Raw genomic sequence first — 22,212 nt, 5'->3', positions numbered from 1 at the left:
TAGATCCCTCCTTGGCCAAAGCTATCAAAGACCCAAGACCCGGGAACGAAACCTCCGACAACAGCTTCGTTTCCTTACTCGTCAAGGCACAACAACTCCCCCCGCCTCATGCGTGTCGGGCTGGATCTACCTCGTCAGGACGAGTCCACCATGTTACGGCCTTGCAGGTTGGGCGGTGAGTCACCACACTACTCACCCCACGGGCGGCACCTGCGATTGTACATGGCACTTCCAAGTTGGAGCATCACCACAACCGGTGGTGATGGGACTGGCTTTCATTCCTGGAGAGAAGAAGGCGACGACACGTCACCACCATTTAATGCACCCACCCACCATGTCGGATCATGGCATTGACTTAGCAACTACACCGTTGAGGTACCCCTTGACCCGGTTACGAATAAACCTGCGACTAGGAAACCCCTAACTACGAATGGAAACACTTTTTCCAAGAGATTCCCCAAAATCATGCTAAGAATAGCTAAAGGAGGACCGGGTAAAAGTGGAAAAAGGTTGGACTCCTGTTAGAACACCAGTAGGAGCACATTGCGCTTTCGGTTCCCGGAAATGACTTCGTGCTCCAACCCCGAACTAGCAAAAGGACATCATTAGTCTATTTGTGTCAAGCGTGTGTTCTGCACACGCGCTCCGATATCCGGGCTCCAGATACTTCGAGCTGGAGAACCGCCCAAGGAAAGATGGCGTGCGAATGGGGCTGGTTCTATGCTCGGAACATGGTGGCTGATCACTGTCCGGTCGGAATGCCAAAATTCACCAATGTGCCCTGTTGGCAGAAGCCGTAGTGGGGCTCTGGGGATGGAGATCTCCCAGGAGACTGCTACCTTGATTGTGGCAGTTCTTCCGTTTCAAGACAAGGGCCTTTGGGCCTCCAGATTATGAAGACCTGGAGGGAGAGAAACGTCCAGCTCGTGGGATGGAGGAAATTCCCCATGTTCGAGTATAGAGGCCAAAGCGATCCCAGTCGCCTCCTCAATCGGGAGGACTCATAGAATGAAATAGAGCTCCGTATGCACCATGTAACCGGCCTACCTCTCGGAGATATTCTTATGGAAGTTACCGTGGAGCTGTACTGTCAGGCTAACCCCCGCCCTGGGGTAATTTACGGTGGCTTGCTATATATTTCTTCATCATTGGAGGCCTCCCGCCATGTCCTTTCTAACCCTTTTTTTATTTTTTTAGACATAAAAGGATTTGATTTCAATTCCGCCGCATCCTCGCTCTTATGAAGCGGCATGCATCTTGCCGATCATACACGCGTGATGGCCCACAATTTTGGTAGGACCGCGGCCAGTGCCCGTCTAATCTCCACCTTGAGGGGCTCGCGGAAGAGCTCCATGGAGTCATCGACAGTTCCTTCGCCTGCGTGGGCCGCAAGATCGTGTGTTGCGACCCTTGAGGGCTCATCTATTGAAGGAAACAGACCCCACAACCCTTGCGAGGACCTACGGGTCGTGGAGGAATATAAGATGGGTTCCCTGAAGATCTTGCTGGAGCTAAGTGAAGCAGAACCCCCGCTGAGGGTGCCATCCAGACACTGGATCAATTTATTATTAGGTGGCACTTTTATTATTGAGAGCGTGACAATTTTATTATCGTTGACATCGTATTTTATTATAAAGAGGATTGCAACTTTTAATGTTGAGAAGATATATTTTTTTGTTTTTATTAACATGGTATTTTTTGGTTTGTCCAGATAAAATATTTTTATCTATAGGATGGCAGTTTCGTAGCGCAACACGTCACTGTTAAAAAAAAGAGCATGGCATTTTTATAAAAATTTTGTATTTTTTATTCATGGCATTTTTTATCGAGGATTGCGGTTTTTTTATCAAGAGGGTAGCATTTTCCATCTAGAGGATGGCAGTTTTTAAGTTTAGCATGGCCGGAAAAAATATATCACCCAACCTTTTTTATATTTATAAGGTGGCTACTTTACAAAAAAACACTTTTAACTGGGCCTTTTGGGTCTGGAGGGTCCCGCTGGGCCTCATGTTGGCGAAGAGCGAGCGAAACCGGTCACCAGGAGCTTCTCCCCCGACGAACGATTCTTCTTTTTTGCGGAGTTAAAAGGGATTTCATTACTCAAGGTGGAGGTAGATCCTCCAAACAAAGTTGAGGTACATTAGCCGGGCCATAACGAAGCCAAATTGTTGTCCTAGCTTCTACACGACCCTGGTTTTTGTCATTTTTCTTGATTTTAGACATAAAAGGATTTCATTTCGATTCCGCCACGGCCCCGCTCTTATGAAGCGGCATGCATCTTGCCGATCATACACGCGTGATGGCCCACAGTTTTGGTGGGGCAGCGGCCAACGCCCGTCTGACCTCCACCTTGAGGGCTCGTGGAAGAGCTCCATGGAGTCATCGGCAGTTCCTCCGCCGGCGAGGGCCGCAAGATCGTGTGTTGCGAGCCTTGACGGCTCATCTATTGAAGGAAACGGACCCCACGACCTGCATGAGACCTGCGGGTCGTGGAGGCAAATAAGACAGGGTCCCCAGAGATCTTGCGGGAGCCAGGTGAGGCGGAGCCCCGGCTGAGGGTGCTATCCAAACACCGGGTCAATTTATTATTAGGTGGCAGTTTTATTATTGAGAGCATGACAATTTTATTATCTTGAAATCGTATTTTGTTATAAAGTGGATTGCAACTTTTAATGTGGACAAGATTTTTTTTGCGGGAATATTTTTTTGTTTTTTAATTACATGGTAGGATTTTTGGTTTATCCAGATAAAATACTTCTATCTAGAGGATGGCAGCTTCGTAGCACAGCACGTCACTTTAAAAAAGAAATAAGAGCATTGCATTTTTTTAATTTGTTTGTATTTTTTATTCATGTCCTTTTTTAATGAGGATTGCGGTTTTTTTATTTGGAGGATAGCATTTTTCATCTAGAGGATGGCAGTTTTTAAGTTTAGCATGGACGAAAAAAATATCACTCAACCTTTTTTTATAGTTATAAGGTGGCTACTTTCAACAAAGAAACACTTTTAACTGGGTCTTTTGGGTCTGGAGGGGTCTCGCTGGGCCTTCGTGCTGGCGAAAAGCGGGCGAAACCGGTCACCGGGAGCTGCTCCCCTGACAAACGATTCTTTTTTTTTGCTGGGTTAAAAGGGATTTCATTACTCAAGGTGGAGGTAGATCCTTTGAGCAAAGTTGAGGTCCATTAGCAGGGCCAGAACGAAGCCAAACTGTTGTCCGAGCTTCTACACGGCCAAAAGAACCTAATCTATAACTAACAGCATTTTGGTGCCTACCCCGAAGAACCATGCATTATTGATTCTAGACGATCTATCTAGACTTGGATAGATAAGCATGACTAGTAAGGATGTCCGTATAATGACTACGAACGCGTCGTCCCAAAATCAGGGTATGTAAATTTTTGGGCATATTTTTTGATAAATACTTTCCTATAAGGCACTGCTCCAATCCCTATACCAAGCATGAGCTGTTCACACGGTAACATGCATAGACAAGATACAGTATGATATATTGATACAAATAAGGAAATTAGCAAACATGCATCGACGCGTCCACGGAAAATGGCAAGAAACGAGTAGCACGATGTGTATATGCCAGCAAATCAAAGAAACACAACGTGTTCACTCCTGCAACAAACAAAACCGAGATTCACCTGCATTTCCAGTTGTCTGCTACTACCTGGAAATACATTAAAACGCCACGATATATAGACTACAAGCAAGTGCACCAGAGAACATTCGTACAGATCTATAAATCATCCAGATCCCATCGAGGCAACTCGTCTCTCGATTTCACTCTGCAAATATGGAGTCCTGCGGTTCTACCTCGTCCACCTTCCCGGTCGACCTGTCCTTGTCGCTGGCCATCCATGTCGACAAGGACAAGCTAGGGCACAAGACCCCGACGGCATCGCCTCACACGCCGTCATCGGCTTCCAAGAGGGTGCAGGAGGTGTCCCTCCCGCCCATGTTCAACTGCAAGTTTTGCCCCCGCTCCTTCGGAACAGCCCGGGCGCTGGGCGGGCACCAGAAGGCGCACAACACGCTCCAACGAGCGCGGCGCAACAGCCGGAAGGCGCACATGAGCCGTCGTCCCGCTTGGTACTCGGTCGCCAGCGCCCTGCGCAGCGCTTGCCTCCACGCGCGGCCCTTTGACGCATGGCACATCCACTACGACCCCTCCGTCCCGCTTTCCTTCCCATGGCAAACCGGGACCGGCCCTCGAGGTCTAGCTCCCGCTCAACCGTCATCTGCGGTGCTGGGCAATGGATACGGTGGGAATGGAGTAGGGAGACTTCGTGGATGCAAGGAAGGCATGAGTATAGTCAATCAGGAGGAGACACCCAACGGGATTGATCTAACCCTGAAGCTCTAGATTAGGGCTTTGGTTTTGTCGCCTCAAACAATAAGTTTTCATTAAGTTTGGTTGTTTGTATTTTCTGTTTATTGCATCATCTTAAGGGCGAGATTATTTGAGTACATCTCCTTGTAATTCTGTACTAGGCGCAAATTGTGATCAATCGATGTACTGTGTCGGGTGATATTTCCAAAGCGTAATTCAAGCAGGTGGTTATCTGGATGACTTTTAGCCGTGAGCCTTTCCAAAAGATGGAGTGATGTTCTTACTTCTTTCCTTCCGTCTAATTCATTAGGGCGCGTGTAGTATTGTTTGGTGGATGGATGTTAAATCTTTTTAAGTGATCTGGGGAATCAGAGGTCTTAGAGATTTGTGTGGCGATATTCTTTTTTCATTTGTATATATGAGACTAATTAAGATTTAGTTACTGTAAAAGAATGGACTCTGTTACTGTCCTTCGTTCGAAATAAAAAGTGAATACTTTATGAGTTGCAGAAACAGACAATTTGGAAATAGTGTCTCAAATCGTTTATTTCTCATGTAATTAATAACGAAGTTGTCCAACGATGTACGTAAACATGATCTAATCTGTTCCACATAAAATAATTATCTTTCTTAGATATGTGTAGAGTTTAGCAGGGCCTCGCACCAGTAAGAAAAGATCCAATGTAAATCAAGGTTGAAGTTTAGAGTTAATCTCTTACATTACGTAGGTAGTAAGGTCTATTATATATGTGAGGAGATATTAAGTGTCATCTCCTCTAATATTCATACATAATCGATCTCTTCACTACCTAAAAAACTCTCATCCAACTCATTATCTCAGATAGAGGACAAAAAGTTATTGTTCTTTGAGAAAATAAATATTACCGGTGAAGGCATGTGATAAGAAAACACATTAAACAAATAGCTTTTATATAACCTCGAGCAATAGCATCATATATAGCACAAAAATGCATCATATATACTATAAGAATGTGTATCACAGATGCAAAAGCTCCCTGTTGAGAGGGCTACACAATATAAAAGACATAACACAAACAACGCATATGACCTTCTTAGGGCCAGTTGTGACTTTAGGGGGCCAAGGAAAAACTTGAAGCCCGGTCCCTCCTTCAATACAAACATTAAAATGATATCATAATCTTTATCAATGAATATGCCCCTCCTCCCCTCCCGGTCGCTCCCGCGAGTGTCGCGGTGGGGAAACCCTTGCAGCCGACCTTAGGGCCCCTCCTCCTCCTCCTTCTCACCTCGCCGTCGCCGGCTCGCGCTGACGGGCGAAGCCCGGTCAGTGGCGGCGGCGGCGGCGGGGCCTCTCTTCTCCCTCTCGATGGTGGCCGATGCGGCTCAGTTTGGTCGGGCGCTGCGCGGCGCTAGCAGAGGGGCGGAAGCGGGCCGCGCTGTCGTGGCTAGTGCCTGGTGGTCGCGGGATCATCTCTGTGTGGTGCCCTGGGCGCGTTGCATCTGGAGCTGTGGCGGTGGCCACAGTCGTGAAGCTCGTCGGCCCCCTTGGCAGGTGGCTGTGGCGGATGCTAAGGGGCGTCACGGGTGGCAGGCCGACAGCGGGTTTGGGCTGGCTCCTGGAGCATCCCCGTCCATCCATGGAGCGGATCTGAGGATGGCAGCTTTGCCTAGATCTTCTTCGTGCTTCGTCGGTGGGCGCCATCGACGTCCTTTGGTGGCTGGTTGTGGCGACTGGTGTGGCTAAGCATTTGGTAGTGATGGATTTGGGGAAACCCTTGGCCGATTATTGTGGCCACGATGTCGGCGGCACTCCGGCTTTGTTCACCTTCTTGAAAGCGGCATCATGATCTTGACCTCGCCCTCTCTTCCCATCCCGGTGAAAGCCCAATTCTCCGGATTGGGTGGTGACAGCGCGCCAGCGTCATTTTCTTTTTGAAGACCCCATCTTTGGGACGGCGGAGTGGTGGTCCAAGCTTCGGCGCGGGTGTGGTCTGTCGGTTATCTTCAGTGGTGTTGTGGCTTGGCTACTTGCGGTGGTTGCGATGTTAGGTTGTGCCGCTGCGTGGTGCGGTGGTCGTGCTTGTCGTCCTCTCCCCGGCCACCTGGTAGTCCTGGGCGTGAGAGGTCGGGGATGAGTGACCCTGTTGGCCGATAGCGCAGTGTCCTCCAATGCAGGACTAGAGGGTAGGGGTCCTTCTTCGAAGGCAGGGGTGGATGGCAGACTGACAATGGCTGGCTTCTGGGGAGTCGACGGAGTGTGGAAATCGTCCGACAGCAGGCCACTACATCATCTTAGTTGCCTCCTGTACCGGTTCTGGTTCGTCAAGGGCCGCGATGCTCAAGCATGTGCTTGGTTTATTCTGGGCTTGTTAGTGGCTCCTTTGGTGTCATGTATATTTGTCATTTCTCTCATTTTCTTTTTTGTTTTGGCTTGTATGACTTGTGATGTGGTCGTTGCTTTATAATATATAAAGTGGGGGAAATCATTTTTCCTCCTATCAATGAGCATGAAAAAATCTATAGGGATAGGGCATAGGCTATGTATAGGTAGCAAATTAGAGGCATACTATACTCATGTTGGCCCTGCGGGTGTAGTGCGATCTCTCAATGACTTGGCCCGTTTGGCATAGCCATGTGTAGGGCCATTATACCATCGTCAAAATTGTAGTTAGGCATCCAAGTGGTAGTCCTTCCTAGGGAAAGCGCCAAGAACGAGTTGAGGGTGTATTTCCTTCTAGATGTCGTCTACACAAATCAACCAGACGTATCACGGGGTGAGGTGGATGTCTTCCTGCGACCGGGTCACCATTCAACTTGTAGTCCGTCCGGAAGGCTCAATAGTGATGAACGCAGTTTGCACTTCAATGGCGAGCTAGGCACTTGTCAATGGTGACTTGCCACAAGTAAGTAGCTGCTAGTGGCGACTGGCTTGCTCATGAGTTGGAACTTCACGGCAGTGACAAGCATGCAAAATGGATCATCACTGGTAACCATCTCAATAGTGAGGCACACTTCCCGGGGGCAATGTGCCTTTACTCGCTGTCGTGGTTTGTCTGAGCTAATAATTACTAGAGGCTGGTATGTCTAGCGGGAAGATAGACGTGTGTTGGCTGAAATTGTTCAAAGACCAACCACAATGGCTCAAGTTATCACAACTTTGACTACAAACTATTTTCGACCTCAGAAACAAAGCGGAATAAAGTGCCCAAATATTTGAGAAAAGGACGGGTAACAGAGGGCAGAGGGTGGTAAAGAGAGAAGGTGGGAAGTTGTCTGCCGAGTATTTGGAATGTGGCACTTGGAAAAGTACGTAAATCATTTTATAACTAAATAAAAACTTCTTAGTTGGGTGTTGCTGCGTAGACAACCGGTGGAGGTACATGTCTTGCCGCGACGCCATGCTCCTATAGTGCTCAGCGTGGAGGTTGGTGAAGATCCACCCCGCTTCATGACGGGGATCCGTTCCTTTTCCACCCGGCCACGGAGCTTCATGGTTTCACTCTCTAGGCGGAGAGCAGTGCTACTGAGGATGTCACAAAGTTCATTGATCTTAGCATCCATAGCGCCAAGGTTGGAGCGCATCTACTCCCATTCGTAGCGGTTGACCTCGTGCGACATGGCGACGAAGGAGGATGGGCTATGGTGAAGACAATGTAGGGAAGGGCTCACGGGCTTAGAGGAATCGGGGGCTTTTGCGGCTGCCAGACGGTGAAGATGGAGGAGCAAGAAGAACGTGGAGGGGCCGTCCTTGCTCCCCATCCTTTTATATTATGGGAATGGAGGCGAGGCGCCCTCTCCAATTGATGCCAAGCAATCAACACATGCAACGGGCGGTTGGGCTCCCCGATGAGAAGTCGAACGCCTGTGAGATGCATCGATTCGTAGAGTGGGGTTTAATTGCATGAGAGCGTAATTTCTCCCACTCTAGTATGAACCCCGAGGCGAATTAAATAAGGATTGGTAACACAAGGGATGCCACGTGTTCAAAATAGTGGGGGCAGGAGTGAAAAGATTTGATTTCTGCCCCTAGCAAGATTCTCACTCCATGTGTCAGGATCATCAAGTACCGAAGTGACTGATCAGCGAGTGGGTGATGCAAGTGGTTTGAGCCTAGCCCTTCACAAGGCATCTAACACATAGGACATAGGGGTGGGCTCCTCGTTTGTGCTGAGGAAACACCTACTGCTGATTGGTCTGACATGACGGGAAAAATGATTGGCATTTGTGGCCCACTCGTTTGCATAGCAACTCCACCGCCTCATGCGTTTCGGGCTAGATACACTAAAAAAAGACACATCCGTGACATTTTGGGCCGAACAAATTTGTTTTCTGTCATACATATGACACTTCTATGACGATAATTGTGACAAAACCCGGTATCATCATAGATGTGGTGGGATCCTACTTATATGACAAAAAATCATGACAGAAAATGGGCTTTTCTTCCTGGGCGGGCCGGAGACGCAGCTGCATGATATTCTTTGGGCCGTCCATGACGGAAAAAAACATGATACAAGCGAGGGGGAGGACAATTTCGGGGAGTTGCCGGTTACGGTGGGAGGTCAGGGGCGGAGAGATGCGCGTTTCTCTCGTACACGTGCGAGGCATTGGCTCTAACTGAACCCGAGCGAGGCATTGGGCTCTAACAGAACGCGAGCGATTGCACTGCAGGCTACGCGTTACTGAACCCGAGCGATCGATTGATGGCTGTTAACTGTACCCAATGGAGCGATTCCTTCGCTACTGCTGCTAATTGAAGCCGATCGATTGGATGAACAGTGAGTGTTGCGGGGGGGTTTGGATGAACAGTGAGCGGTGGCGTTGCCTCTGGATGAACAGGACCCCGTGGTGTGGAGGGTTGGATGAACAGTAGACGGTGGAGGGCTGGATGAGCAGTAGACGGTGGAGGGGTGGTTGAACAGTAGCCGGTGGAGTAGCGCGCGGTGGAGGCTGGATGAATAGGAGCATGTGGAGGCTGGAGGAGGTCGACGGTAACCCGTGGAGGCTGGAGGAGGTCGACGGTGGAGATGAACAGTATCCCGTGGAGTCCCGTTTTGCGGTACGCCACACCCCTCCCGATTAACACGACCCCCGTTTCGACCGTAGGAGGTTCGTTTTGTCCGTTTTGCGGTAGGCCACACCCCTCCCGATCAACAAGGACCCCGTTTCGACCGTAGGAGGTCCGTTTCATCCGTTTTGCGGCATGCCACACCCCTCCCGATCAACAGGACCCCCATTTCGATCGTAGGAGGTCCGTTTACTCTGTTTTGCGGTACGCCACACCCCTCCCGATCAACAGGACCCCGTTCCGAACGTAGGAGGTCCGTTTCCTCCATTATGTGTTACGGCAGGCCTCGTTTCCATCACCTGTTCCGTCCAAGCCGGTTGACTCCCACGCTTTCCGTTTCCTCCCGATGAACACGACGCATTCCGTTGCCTCCCGATGAACATGACGCATTCCGTTGCTTCCCCATGAACACGACGCATTCCGTTGCCTCCCCATGAACACGACGCATTTCGTTGCCTCCCCATGAACACGACGCATTCCGTTGTCTCCCCATGAACACGAGCCCTCGCCGTATGTATGCGCGATTAGGCATTCGAGACCCCGCCCGTATGTACACATACGTGGCCGTATTTTCTTTGTTGCACCCTCACCGTTGTACGTACGTGTACATGCTATGTGTGCGCCTCTACTATGACACGTGTGCACCTCTACTACGACACGTGCGTGCCTCTACATCGACCAGTATGTACATACACGTTCGCGACCAGGATGACAACGCTACGTACGCTTCGACCAGGTGGGTCCCGACTGTCAGGCAGTTCCTTGCCTGCGAAGATGTAGCTCGTGGGTCCCAGCAGTCGGGGGGGGGGATCGTTTTTTTTTGCCCGGACGCACTTCCTTGCGTGCGAAGGGGTAGCTGCTGGGTCCCAGCAGTCAGAGGGGCGAATCGTTTTTTTGCCCGGACGCACTTCCTTGCGTGCGAAGGTGTAGCTGCTGGGTCCCAGCAGTTAGGGGGGCGAATCGTTTTTTTGCCCGGACACACTTCCTTGCGTGCAAAGGTGTAGCTAGTGAGTCCCAGCAGTCGGGGGGCGAATCATTTTTTTCCGAACGCACTTCCTTGCTTTCGAAGATGTAGCTGGTGGGTCCCAGCAGTTAAGGGGGAAATCATTTTTTTCCCGGACGCACTTCCTTGCGTGCGAAGATGTAGCTCGTGGGTCCCAGCAGTCAGGGGGCGAATCATTTTTTTCGCGAAATACGGTGGCCCATCTGGTGGGTCCCTGTTGTCAGGTGGAGGAATAATTATTTTGCGCGTAATAAGGAGGCACTTCCTTGCGACTGCCGTGGACCCAGCTGTCAGCCTCTCCACGTACAGTCCACGTCTGATGGAAGTCGTTCCTTGACCACGTTGACCAAGCCGCGCCGAGAGCACCACGGCGGTGGACGACGGCGAGGCCTAGGAAAGGGACGGCGCGGAGCCGGGGAAGACGCGGCAGTGGATGCACACGCGGAGAGGAGTACGAGGGTTCACTGGTTCGGCTGCGCTGCCGTCGCCGCAGAATAACAAGGGGTGTGGGTGAGTGGAGGGATGCCTGGCCAGCGATGAGAGTAGTAGTGGGCGGTGAGGCCTCCGCGGCAGCACAGCCGGCCACGGGAGGCAGGAGCAGGCGGCACGACCGGCGCTGCTTTGGGCGGCTGGAGCAAGAAGACCATAGGTTGAAGAAGCACGACGCCGTTGGATGGTCTTCGTACGATCACTGTAGCTAGAATCGTTTATATTGACCAAGTTAACAAAGCCCTTGGTACGTCAACTTAGTAGGCCCATAGGTCAGCTTCCGAAACGGTGCGCCCCAGATGTCAGGGGGATGAATCATTTTTTGGGCAGGTGAAGCTAGAATATCCGAGATTGAAGAAGAAGCACGGCATCCGTTGGATGGACATCCAACGGCCACTGCTACTAGAACCGTGTGTTGACTATAAGTTACAAAGCCTTGCATACGTGTCAACTCTGTTTTTTTAGGGGACGCGTCAACTTAGTAAGGCCAGAAGTGTGTGGCAGAGAACTTATAGCCCATTTGAGATTTGTCAGATGTGTAGCCCATTTTTTAATTCTAATGGAATTTACTACATCCCATTTACAGTTTGTTAAAGGTACGGCCCATTTCAACCAAGCATTCAAAACAGAATTCAATAAAATTTCCCACATTTTGATGGGATCCGAATATTTTTATCAAGGGATATTTCTAGTCAGATTAAATACAATTTCAATATAAATTTATATTGCGTAAAAATCCAAGGAAACATTGCGCTTGCAACAATTAATGAAATTAAAATTTTCAATATTCCAAAAATAATATTTTATAAAGTAATCACTGTTTGGTGCATTTTTTTATAGTTACTACCCAGTTTTTATAATTACATCCCATTTATTATTTCTTAAAGCCCATTTTCTTGTTAAGCCTAATGCATCCCTCCTAGGAAAGATTTGCGGCCCAGCGGGGCGGAGAATAACAATTTGACCTTGCCTGGGTATTCCTAAAAAAAGTATAGCTGGGCTAGCCATTTTCAGCTTGAAAAAAATAATATCTGGGCTGGATATCTGGCCTGGGCTAGACGGGCCACAACCCACCCAGTTAATACCTGTAGCGATGTTTTTGTTGTTGTTCAGAGGAGAAAAATTAATATCTAGGGTAAACATCAAAAAACTCTGCAGTGCTCACACCTCAAAAACACAGATATTGCTCGAGCTGCTTGGTCCCAGCTGTTGGCTGCTTCTTGTGGAATTCTCTCGTTTATTGACTACTCCCTCCATTCCGGTTTATAATGCTCAATTCAAAAATCTCACCAATCAAGGTAGATGGCGAGTGGTGGAATACTTTTTGTAGTTTTGCAAAAGCACCTAATTAATGCTCTTGTTATCCTCAAAAAATTATGTTTATCAATGCATTAATTGCAATGCATGCATGCATAAAGTACATGGGTTGGTCAATTTTCTCTTAATACTTGAATGCAATTATTTAATGCACCTTGGAATCTGAACATGTGATGGAAAACAACCAAATTGAGCCTTATAAAATGGAAAAACTAAATTTTTGAGATAAGCCCTATAAACCGGAAAGGAGGGAGTACATAGGTTGACAATGGTGTGGGACCATGATGCAAGGAAACCAGGAGGAAGCAAAATAAATTATAGTTATATATATATATATATATATGTATATATATATATATATATATATATATATATATATAATAAGGAGGCACTTGCGTACGTGAGGCTATGGACCTGGTGGGTCCCCATTGTCATCCTAACCAAGTAAAGTCATCTCCTCGCCCGCGCGCGCTTTCCGCCTGAAACACTCAGCGTCGGCCGCCCCGCTTCCCGATGCATGCGATTGCTCCGCCTTCAAACGACACAAGTATCATCCATCCATCCATCTGTCGCACACATTAATGATACGCGGTTGCCGAGGCGGCTACTCCGGCGCCACACGTCCGTCCCTCCGCCCGCCCACCATTGCTATATAAACTCCTGTGCCGGCCATAGCCGTAGTCATCCGCATCCGTTTCCTTTCTTCTGTCCACACCACTACTACCCACCATGGCTTCCTCGCGCTCCAGCGCTCTTCGGGACGGGTGGACGACGGACCACAAGAAGATGGCAACCATTGCTGCCGACCGGCTGGCCGGTAGGCAGCCGGAGGACGACGACGTCCCAATGGAGAACATGGTAGTCGATGAACCGGCGCCAACCCCCTCCTCTGCGCCATCCTTGCCGGTGCATTGCACCATGACCATCGGCGAGGCCCGTGCCCAATATATGGACAGGGTGAGGCAGATGCGTGAGGAGCAGTTCCGGGAGGCGCACGCTGACGCCACCTACAACCACCATCTCCTCCAGGAGCACCTGCAGGCGGAGGAGCAGATCGCCGCAGGGCGGGGGGAGCAGGAGGTGCTGCTCAACTCGTACCGCTCCGCCCGCAAGGGCCGCCTCGAGCGCTGGCGGTACCGCATGCGGCTGGCGGAGGCTGCGGCTGCCTACAAAGAGGCTAGCAAAGAGGGCGATGAAGCGGGGGAGGCGCTGTTTGGCGAGACCGAGGATGAGGCAGAGGACAATGCCGGCTCCGACGAGTCCCCATGCTGCGCTGGCATCAATGACGCCCTGCTCCGCCGACGCCCCACGGCGCCAACAATGACGCAGAAGACACCGCTGGCTCCGCTGCGGCCCCGCGGTGCCAACAACGAGGCAGAGGACACCGCCGGCCCCGCCGAGGCCCCGCCCCGCCAACAACGAGGCAGAGGACATCGCCGGCTCAGCCGAGGCCCCACCCTGCCGGCAACATGGGGGGGATTTCCACCGCTCCGCTGAGGCGCCGCCCGCCGGCAACGAGACAGAGGACATCACCGGCTCCGCCGAGGCCCCGCCCCGCTGCCAACGAAACCGAGCCACACAGAAAACGAGGAAGAGTAGAACACGGTAGGTCGCCGCCGCTCGGGTCCAAGTAAGGCCACCGCTGCTACCCTCCGGTTGAAGCCAAGCTAGGCGGGTTGACCATTGACGGCCGATTAGCTTCTTGGCAGCGACATGGAGTCAGAGAGCTGTGCTGGAGAAGAACGCTGCTTCTACTTAACTGCTAGTGTCGTTGGCTGACTGACATGTGGGCCCAATAGGCCACATGTCCGTTACGCAACTGCACCTGCAGTTAAGTCACTGAAGCTTCTGTTCGGCTCAGCGGGACATAGGTGGGTAGCTTCGGTTAATTAATTATACCTCCAGCGCACCCCTTTTTAGTTTTTTTTTGAAAAGGAGGATGACCCCCAGTCTCTGCATCTGGGAGATGCATGCGGCCACAAACACCCCTTTTTAGTTGAAGAATGTATAAAATGTAATGAAATCCGGCATGTTTATATGAAATCTGACCGTGTATGAATGAATTTATTTTGATTAGTTCGAATTCCTGTATCACTGGCATTGGATGAACATGCAAAACAATACGTACTAGCATTATTCCCAGGGTGATCGCCACGTTTGTAGCAGTTTCACATGTACTCCCTCCGGTCCGTTTTAGTCTGCATAGAAGTTTTGTCTGCAGTCAAAGTATCTCTACTTTGACCAATCTTATACAAAAAAAGTATGCACTTTCACAATGTACGAAGTAAAAAGGAACAGAAGGAGTACGAAGAGTTTGAGCAGCTTTTTAGCGTTTCTGTACATTGCAATCAAACACACAGGCCTGGCAATTCATAGAGAACATTCAAAACAATCGATGATTATGCATCTCAGTATCTCACATGTCAGAGGCAATATTTACTTCACAACTAAAGAATAAAGAAAAAATTGATCGCCGCTGCTAACAGCAAAGGGCATCCCATTCGAAAATATCAAACGCATATCTTGCTAAAATCAATGAGCAAAATTTGACAAGGTTGTCCCATTCCAAAATATCAAATGCCTACGATTGTGGAATGGGCAGGGTTTGCCATTAGTTCGAACATTGACATGGCACCTCATGCTAAATAAACCAGCTGTTCTTTTTGTGCAGTTCCACCAAAATCAACCAAATTCGCGCGTAGCTTGTACGATTTCGCCCTTATATGTTGCAACGCCTTGAACTTATGGGCACCTCCTTTCTTGTGGTGGAAATGAATGATTCGATGTATTCATGAACATTTTGTGCAGTTCCCGTTGAGATCAAGCTGAGCACCCCTGTTTGCACAAATACAAAAAAGTGATTATTATAAAGCAAACTGTACTATGAATTGACAGTTTCAAGAGGCACATACATGGTCCATGTAGAGCACACTTTTAGAAAAATGGGACTCACCAGAAAGAATCCTAGAACAACATTGTACTCGCGCATCACAACACAAAAATGGAGATTTGTCAGTCCTTCTGAGCTGAAGTTAGTTTGGTCTTGTGGGGAGTAATGTAACCATCCTTCAACTGCTCCTTCTGATGAGAAGATAGACATGGCTTCTTCATTCTGGCATAATCGGAACTAGTCACTTCACGCACTCCATATTCTTCTTCAGAGGAAGATGATCGCTGTTTGCTCGAAAAAAAGGAAAGGAAATATTTAAAACAGCACAGATAAAGCACTTCTCAAGGACAATACCACTTTTTCATGACAGTATCTAAACAGTAGCACAACACCAATAGAGATGACAAAGCTCAATCATATGGATGAAACCAGTGGGTGATTACCAACATTTGTCAGGAGGCTGATTGTGTAGAGCATACAGATGAAGCACTTCTCGGGAACCATCTCTTGCTATCTACGGGGGTGGCCATGCTTAGTATATACTCCTTGATTAGTTTAATGTTTCCAACATCTTCTTGTGCAGTTCCACTAAAATATATGGTATCTTCAAAGAAGATCCCTGTTTGCACAAGTAGAGATAATTACGTATGGCATCAAATCAGTGGCAAAACAATTGCTCGTTCCAGCCATAGCAATAAATTAAGATGCAAAACTATATCATTACTTGTGTCATCACAGTTCCAGTGCTTCATTACAGCACCGGGAGTTGATTTTTGTTTGTCTTCCGCTTGTTCTTCCCCTTCATCACTTGGTTCAATAACAGACAAGGTTCGCCTTCAATGTAAGATTTGGCATGTCAATTAGGGAGCACAAGTATAGTACTAAACTTAATTTTCTGATGAAAGTGGCAAAATATAGGCCAGCAGTTGTGAAATATCCTTATCTTACCTCAATGGGATATTGTGGTGCACATACAGATTGGAAGTCTTGTCTCCATTTGTGCAGTTCACTAGAATCAAGCAACATTATCGTACAAGTAGCATAACTTATGAAAGCACACTACAGAATCATGTGAAAGAAGGCTAGTACTGACCTCTCATGATGCGGAATTCAAACAACTCACAAGAAGAAGATCTGAACCAAATTTGTCTTAACGGATAGGAGGTAAGATCTCCTCTTGTGCAGTTCCACTAAGATCAAGCAATCAAGCAACATTGTCGGTGTGACATTTTTGTTGAACTGCACAAAACACTCTTAAAAAAGTGTTTTGTGCAGTGCAACAAAAGGTCACAATGGCAACGAGGTGAAGTAGATAACCCTGTTTACACAGAGGTGCAAAGGAAACAATTAGTGGTCAATAACGGTGGATGACACAGAAGCCAACAAAAAGAAGCATCTACTTATCTAAATGGGAAAGAAAGCAAGACAGTAGCATTTCTCAAACGGTGGCATTGATTAATATTAACATAGAGATTATATTAACAATAAAATTTGTTAAACATGTAATTTGCTTTTAACTGTGGCATTGCATCAATTTTCCAGCGCATTATTAGAGGGTGTTTGTTTACAGGGACATTTTGGTGTAGGGACTAAAAAACCTCCGTGTCAGTCACATCTAAACCAAACAGGAGGGACTTTTCGGGACTAAAAGTGGGCATTTGGGACTAACGAAAGAAGACCCCGAGGGAGTCTTTTTGGGACTTTTTCCAACAGTTGCCCCTGCCACGCATCGCACCTTGTTTCTATTAGTTCATTACTAGGGGTAACATGGTCTTTTATCATGTCATTTAATAACCTCTAGTCCATGTTTAGTCCCTGGAACCAAGCAGGTAGGGACTAGGGAGTTTTTAACCAAACAGGGCCATAGATTAACAACAGCTAATGAGTTGCAGGGGACAGTGGATGCACCAGCACCATGTTCATCTACCGATGTACTGTGGTCATGCACAGTCTGTTGCAACAAAGAACAAACAACCAAGGAGCATATTTGTGTTGGTCCCAGTTTTGTTATCTTTAGACACCTTTCGCTATGTGAGCGCAGCGAATCTAGTCCTGCTCAAACTCTACAGCCTTGTCCCTTCCTTTCCTTTTTGAACTAGTACTTTCGCCCCTTCCTTTCCTCTTTGAACCACGTCCTAGATTTATGCGATACAACTTTCCCCACTACTTTCCCCCCATTCCTTTCCTCTTTGAACCACATCCTAGATTCATGCTATACAACTTTCCCCCTTCATTTCCTCTTTGAACCACGTCCTAGATTCATGCTATATACAACTTTTCCCACTACTTTCCTCCACTCCTTTCCTCTTTCAACCACGTCCTAGATTCATGGTATACATGCAGCTAGAGAAATGCATGTGGAGTAAGTAAAATATACCTTAAGGTTGTTGGGGCGTGGTTCGGTGGGCGACGGGACGGCGGCGAAGAAGGGGTCGGAGGCCCTCCCGCGCCGCCGCTGGGTGGAAAGTGAACAGCAGCGCCGGTAGTGGATTCCCTCCCTCGCGGACGGCAACAGCGTTAAGCCTCCTTCCCTTCCCGACGGACGGATCCTGCCGGCTCTTTGAGGAGCAGTGAGGGGAGTGAGAGGCCAACGAAGTCTTGTTTAGATCTGGAGAGGGCGAGAGAGTGTGAAGAGAGCAACTACAAGCACTGAGGCTCCAGCGGGAGAGGGCGAGAGAGTGTGAAGAGAGAAACTACAAGCGCTGAGGCTCCAACGTGTATATATATGCTGGAGAGAGAGTGTGAAGCATGCAAACCCTAGAAAACATTTTGACCAGTCAAAGAATCCTCCTGGCAAAAATTATTCTCAAGTGTAGTTATCGAACCCGAGACATCAAGTTTGATGAGCGAACAGGCTAACCAGCTACACAACCCTCCTGTTATGTTCAACGAGAGGAAAATAACCTTTTATACATTCCTGCATTCGTGTGACGGGCATGCCGTGTTTTTTTTTGTGTGTGTGTGGGAGTCATTAGGATTTCAATCATAATCTTGTCATGTGGCTTTGGTGGTAAGACTACCCATAGTGGTGCAGAAATAATGCAGCCTTAGTCACCTTACCTCTCTCCATGTAGTACGTTGGGTCCCACCAGTCAGAGGGTGAAACAAACAAATTAATAAGAAATATTAAAAGCGCCAGCGGTGTACCTTATTACCTCACACATCTCGCTACTGCTCGGGAACACTGTACAATTGATCCCTCTGTTCGCTCACATACTATTTTAAGTGAGTCCTTATTATAACATGCACACAAATTTTTGGCACTTGTATTCGACTTAAGTCAGTGTGCCACCGTATCTCCTATACTTACTACTCCCGCCGTCTAGGTGTAATAAGTCACGTTAGAAGGTGCAACGGGACCAAGGTGCGTGCGTGTGCGTGTGTGTCTTTAACAGCATGTGTGTGTTAGAGAGTGCGACAAATCGACCTACTCCTACAGAGATATGGTGTGTAGTGTACGATTTTAACCGCGAGAGTCGGTGCATCCTCCCGTTTCTGGGCGTGTCCGGTAGGGACATGCGGACAGCTGCCACGCCCGCTCCTGACCAGCCTGGCCCACCCAAAGCCCCTCCATCGCCCGCGCGCGCTTCCTGCTTGAAACGGTCAGTGCCGCTCCAAAGAATCGGTGCCGCATTCATGCCCGGTCAGAGCGGACACAGCCTCTCACTGGTGCAAGAGTTATGGTTGCTTCGTCCGTCCAACTTACTGCGGGGTCTATGTGATTTGACGGCTCATTGGTCTTTATTACTGAGGTGATAGGACTACTGGATGTCCCACGCTTTCGGCGAAAGGAGGTAGTAGATTACAATTTTCTCCATTCTTACAGTGGAGGGGTGCAAGAGAAGTGAAAACATGCAGGCTCAGTGATTACATGGCCCACCTCACACTATCACCATGAGACACCTAACTCTTTACATAGTACTCCCTCCGTTCCTAAATATTACTAGATGAGTCCCCGCTCATTGCCGCGGAATAGCGGTATATCTCTCTGCGCAAAATTATTGATTTCAAAGAACTAAAAAAATCTATAACCGCATGACAAATGTGGTAGCCAAACTAAATAAACTCCCATCATCATTTAGATCATCCCACGTAAGGAAAAAAGATCAGCCAACTCCTACTGCATAATGGGATTATATTTTTCTTTTTGACATGTTAATGGGACTTAAAAGCTCACTTACATGCATGCTACCGGTGCATGCTTGCATGCAGACATGTTGATGTGATTTAAAACCCACTCACATGCATGTGCCATGGTATTTCTGCATGCTTGCATGTGGCTTAGTGTGGAGCCTCTCAACGTCTAGATCAGACGGCTATTATGACTGATTTACTTCATCTAATGGCTACGTCAATTTTGATGATGTGGCTCGAGGAGAGGATAGAGAATTCCTAGTAGTGGGGTCTAGCTATTACTAGTAGATAAGTGTTTGTACAGATTCCACTAGGTGAACCACATACGGAACAAAAAGAATGAATCTACACTTAAAATGCATCTATATACATCCGCATGTGGTTAATGGTGAAATCTCTACAAAGACTTATATTTAGGAACGGAGAAAGTACTAATAAAATACTAGTACGTACTATAATTTATCAGCGAGATAAATTTGTACAATGCTATGAAGCTTCCAACTCCTGTTACATGTATCTTGTGTCCAAGGTTGCCCATTGCAACATTTCGTCAAATACAAAGGAGACTAACATGCATGCTATTGCATCTCAATGATTGATAGATCATAGCAAATATGTACTCCCTCCATTCCAAAATAAGTGTCTCAACTTTGTGCAAACTTTAGTACAAAGTTGTACTACTACTAAAGTTGACACTTATTTTGGAACAGAGGCAGCTAAAGAAAAAAAACGACCCATGTAGTCCCTAGCCCTTGAACCGTGAACCTTACCAGGCTTCAATTTGCTGGCAACGTTCGAGCTTCCTAATAAATGAAGTTTGCAACCTTTTGACCATCGGATCATTTTGTGCAGTTTCACCAAAATCGAGATGAGCATCCCTGTGGCAAAGAAATTGAAGAAGCGTGATTAGAATACGATTACTAGGACTAGTTGATGAGACATAAACTCATCACAAATACAGTACGTAGAAGCCAGTAGAGGTATCAGGTATGTGCGGGGCAAAGAAGTAGAGAAATATCCACAGGGAGTGATGTGGGCAGCTGGAGTAGTGGTGCAAGCCGACTGTAAAGGGAGTTGTACCTGAGGGACGTAGCTCATCCTTGAGGAGGGGGGTGGGAGGCATCAACTGCCCACGTCGCGGCAGTGAGCAAGGGACGAAGGCAACCTCACCGGCTATGTGAGAGAAAACGGCGGGGACCACTGATCGGGACGTGCCGACAGTGTGTTTTCGCCGTCGGCGACGGCCACCGCATCTACACTAAGCATCCACCCATTCCTCAAGCGGACGTGATCCGCCGGGATGTTAGAGATGTGGCCACAGTCATTTTGTGCGAGAGAGTGTGAAGAGAGCAACCCCAGCAAGCAACCGTGTAGGCTGGCCCGTCCTGACTATGTATATGGTGGAGCGGTTTCCTTTTTCTCCATATGAACCTATCATATTGTGTACGTGCCACTGAAGAAAAAAGAATTATAAATGATGTGGCACCTACTACTTGTTCTCCTATAACCTTGCGCTTGGCATCTCCAAAATATTAACCTTGCGATTGGCTCTTCGCCTCTTCGGGAAGTCGAGCAATAATGGTAGTGCAGTATATATCGTTCTGGCTATATGAGATCGAATGAATTGCTGCACGTCCACCACGTGGGCGAGGGTCGAGGGGCGAGGGAGAGTGCTACTACATACGGAGCAAAATGAGTGAATGTACACTCTAAAATATGTCTATATACATCAGTGTTTGGAGTATGTACTAGTAGTTCATATTGAAATCTACTAAAGGACATATATATTCCAAACAATATGTTATAATCTCTATAACCAAGATAGTAGGGACAAGGAGTAAATGGAGGGAGTAGTAAATTTTTGTCCTCGTCCTGCGAGCCACCGCATGCATGGGCGAGGGAGGAGCAAGCTTCACCTCATCCTGCGAGCCAGCGCGCCCGTGTGCGGGGCAGACGGCATACTAAGCAAGCTTCTCCTTGTTCTGCGAGTTGACGAGAAACATCAAAAGTACTCCAGTGTATAGAGCCTTGCCTCTAAGGTAGGCCCCACATGATTTGCCTCTTTTTTTAATTTAACATAACGCGTCAAGTCGCAATTTGTTTGTTCACCCGTGGTAGACGATCCTCCCTCCACCAAGTGGATAACCGGTACACGTGCCAAATTACCATGTTGGCTGCCTTTTTCGTACAGAAATGAGCTCCATCGTGTACCCGCGCGGGTGTGGTTGGGAAAGAGACGGGAGTATGTGCGCCGTGCATGCACCTCTTCTCTTTGTGCATGTCCCTCACCTATGTGGGTGTGTGTGAGAGATACAAACCGTGTTCGTGAGTGTTTTTTATTTTGTGGTGGGGGTGGGGGTGGGGTGGGGTTGATTTCGTGAATTATTTGTGGGAATATGTGTCGATGACATCTCAAAAAAAAATTTGCATGCGATGTGTGTGAAATGGACACTACTAGGGAAAAGCCTATACACAGAATCTTAGCAGCAGCGCGGTTCAAAAAGGAGCGCTGCTGCTAACTAGTAGTAGCGCGTGTCCTGTAAACTCGCTGCTGATAAGGATTTAGCAGTAGCGCGCTCGGCCTAAAACGCGCTGCTAAAAATATCGACCGGCGGTGTTCACCTAACTCTAAGTAGAAGTAGCGCGGTCGCAAGAACCGCGCTACTGCTAAGTATGTAGGAGTAGCGCGCTTTTTCTGGGATCGCTGCGGGTAAATTTCAAATTGCCACACTTTTTTGTCCCAGTTAGCAGTAGCGCTGTATCCCAAAGCGCTCTGCTGCTAAATCCTTATCAGCAGCGCATTTTATGTCCCGCGCTACTGCTAACCCGCACCAACCCAACACCTTTCCCCACCCGTCCCTCCCCTCCCCCTCCTCTTTTCCCTTCCCCTACCTCCCCCTCCTCTCTTCCCTCCCCCCTACCTCCACCACATGCTCCCACTCTCACTCTTCTTCTTCTCCTCAATACTTCTCCCCCATTACTCTCTCTCT

The sequence above is a fragment of the Triticum aestivum genome, chromosome 7B, assembly GCF_018294505.1.
Source record: "Triticum aestivum cultivar Chinese Spring chromosome 7B, IWGSC CS RefSeq v2.1, whole genome shotgun sequence".
NCBI classification, from domain to species: Eukaryota; Viridiplantae; Streptophyta; class Magnoliopsida; order Poales; family Poaceae; genus Triticum; species Triticum aestivum.
The sequence above is the reverse complement of the archived record's forward strand: the minus strand, read 5'-3'. Positions refer to the sequence as shown.